Raw genomic sequence first — 3591 nt, 5'->3', positions numbered from 1 at the left:
CCGGCTTAAGGCCCATGTCCACAGATTGGCGACTCCGCTGGGGAAAACTAGTTCACTTGTGTCTTTGTGATCCTTAGAGGTGAAACTCGAACGAGGTCGTGGTTAAAAGTGCATTACTTGATATTACGGTCATAAGTCGGGTTCCTTGTCCGGGCCCACTACCTAACCTTTATCGACCAATTGGCTCATCTCGTCGGCGTGAGTTTTCTCATCCCCGCGTTTCGAATCCTGATTGATTCAAGCATACCATTGAAGTTACACATTTCTGTTTCGTCAAAGAGCTTTCATCACCTTCGAGCACGAGGCTAGGGCACCCTCCTTACACATTTTGTTTGGATTGGTATCTCTCTCGAAAATCGGGGTTTGATTGCTTGGTGTGTAACCCACCCTTTTAAGCTAAAACCCGTGTCAGCATCATGCATAATATAATGAATTGTGAGTGCTTATGTGTAACGTGATCATAAGTCCTTCCGTGTCATTTTCAAACTTTCAAAAACACAATTTTGCGCCGTTATAATGGCCGTTTCAAACCTCGGTCTTTCGCCGACCGTTGCATTTCAAACAACACGCCTTTCTAGGCCGTTGTAATGACGACTTTCAAAACCGGTTTTCCACAACCGTTTCAAAAAAACCTTTTTGCACCGTTATAATGGCCGTTTCAAACCTCGGTCTTTCGCCGACCATTGCATTACAAACAACACACCTTTCTAGGCCGTCGTAATGACGACTTTCAAAACCGGTTTTCTACAACCGTTTTAAAAACACCTTTTTGCGCCGTTATAATGGTCGTTTCAAATCTCGGTCTTTCGCCGACCGTTGCACACCTTTTTATGCCGTCGTAATGACGATTTTCAAAACCTGGTTTTTACAACCATTTCAAAAGCATCTTTTTAGGCTGCCGTAATGACAATTTTCAAACTCGGTTTTTACAACTTTTTCAAAAACACCTTTTTATTCCGTTATAATGGCCATTTCAAAACCCGATTTTTATAACCATTTCAAATGCATCTTTTTATGCCATCGTAATGACGATTTCAAACCTTGGATTTCACAAACCATTTCAAAATACCCTTTTACGTCGTCATAATGGCCGTTTCAAATCTCAGTGCTTCGCCGATCGTTGCATTCTCAAAGCGCCCTTTTATGCCGTCGTAACGACGAATTCTACCCTCAAATTTTCAAAATTCGAAATCAATTTTCAAACAAAAACGTTTTTCAAATCGTCGTGATGACGATTTCAGCCCGTGCAACTTTCCAAGTTTCAAATCTCGTTTTCGAAATCAAATTTGGCTTTTCTAAGCCGTCGTAATGATGATTTCAATTATCACAATTTTCGGTTTGCATACCTTCTTTCAAAGGTTAAAACGGTTTTCAAACCGTCGTAATGACGAATTCAATCCTCATAATTTCCAAAATCAAACCATTTGAAAACAAATTTAACCGTTTTCAAATTTCAATTCAAAATCAAGTCTTTGAAAACAATTTAACTGTTTTCAAATTTCAATTCAAACTCAATCTTTGAAAAAAAATTTAACCTTTTTCAAATTTCAAATTCAAAATCAAATCTCTGAAAACATATTTAACCGTTTTCAGATTTCAAATCCAATATCAAAATCAAATCTTTGAAAACAAATTTAACCGTTTTCAAATTTCAAATTCAAAATCAAATCTTTGAAAGCAAATTTAAACGTTTTCAAATTTCAATTCAAAAATTAAATCTTTGAAAACAAATTTAACAGTTTTCAAATTTCAATCCAATTTCAAATAATTTGAAAATAAATTTAACCGTTTTTAAATTTCAATTCAATTTCAAATCATTTGAAAACAAATTTAACCATTTTCAAATTTTCAACCCAATTTCAAATCTTTGAAAACAAATTTAACCTTTTTCATGGCCATCGTGGCGACGATTCCAAATTCTTCGATTCTGGATTTTCAAATCCGTGATTCGGAATTTCAAAAACCGTCTTCGGAAACAACACATTGTTTTCAGAGCCGCCGCAATCTCAACTTATACCGTCTTTTGAAAACAAACCTAAGACAACCCGTTTAACTGGCCGACCTTTTGAAGATCCCTACTCTTCGGAAGCCGTCCATAGAACGACAAATGAATCTTTTGAAAATTTCTATTTTCGAAAACTTCAGTCCACCTTTCTGATTCAGCCTCGAGTCGATTAGAGTCCAGTCGATTTCAAGTCAAGACGTCTGGTCTAGGTCATGTCGCCTAATTGTCGAGACATCTCCAATGGCGTTTGCAGAGTCAAAACCTGTCGGGTTTTAAACCCGTATTTCCCCTACATTACGGGTCAAAGGTCAAGTTTGGGTACCGTCTTGTCCAAACGGCGTCACGCCAGCAACAAACCTCTAAATCTCATCAGAAGTCGTCTGTCTAGGCATCACTATGCCAACGTTGACACTCGAGTCTAAGTTCAAAGTCATGCACCAACAGTTCAAACACAAGAGGTCATTCACGATATTTAATTAACTCATAACCTAGTCACACCGTCGCGTCTCCACAACAAGACTGCCTTTTGTACATATGTGTCGTACTTGCCTTTGTTTGTGCAGTCCCTTGCCAAGACAAGTTACAACGCCTATCGTTATGTCAAATAGGAATCCTTTGGGTGCCATCAATCTTCAACAAGAAACTCAAGAAGCTGATCAATCTGCATCCGCCATGACTTCCGCCGAAATCAACAACATGGTCCTTCGACTCTTAGCTACCGTGGAAAACTTGAGCACTCGTCTCTCCCAAGTTGAGGATAAAATGATAACCGTGAATTTTCCCTCTTCTGATATTGAATAAAGGGTTAAGCTCCTTGAAAGCCGGCTACTTGCCAACGACAAAACCAACCCTAGTTGGGGGGCTACCAAAACCACTGAAGCAAATTCCCTGGGAATTCAACCAAACCAAACCAGACGACCTCATAGGTCCTTTCCTGATATGGGTATGCCTTATACAACAGCCTTGGAAAGGCTAATCTCCAAAGGAAAGCTCAACCCGATTGGTCCAACCCCAGACCCTCTACCAAACAAGCGAGGTCAAAGATGGGATGAAAACCTCTTTTGTCAATATCACCAAGGTCGCGGACATGACACTGAAATATGTCTCCCCCTAAAAGGTGTCATCAATGATATGATTGAAAAAGGTGAATTACCACTACCTCCCTTAGCAAACGACAAGAACAACCATTCTGAAAACCCTATTGGACACAGTCAGGAATCTTCCTAGACTACTCTCATCTCATCTCTCCTGACGATGAGAATATTCATGCAATTGATGAAGATGGCATACAGAGTGCTATAATGATGCTCTCCGTCTCCATCAACAACATATTCTCAAAGCTGCAAGTGGCTATCAATGATTTGAACACTCATGTAGCTAATTTGGAGAAAAGGTTGGGCAATACTGAAAATGACCCTGGCTATCAAGGAGAACACCAACCCTCCGTTCACCAACCAACAACTGTTGAAAATGAGGAGTCATTTGATGGTTCCCACATCCACGAACCTACCAACAAAGAACATGAAATTGCATCACCAAAATCCCCTTCAAAATACCAAACAACTTCCCAAAAACTTCCCATTGAC

Source organism: Silene latifolia, chromosome 1 (assembly GCF_048544455.1).
Source record: "Silene latifolia isolate original U9 population chromosome 1, ASM4854445v1, whole genome shotgun sequence".
In the NCBI taxonomy this organism is placed as follows: Eukaryota; Viridiplantae; Streptophyta; class Magnoliopsida; order Caryophyllales; family Caryophyllaceae; genus Silene; species Silene latifolia.
This window is presented reverse-complemented; position numbering follows the sequence as displayed.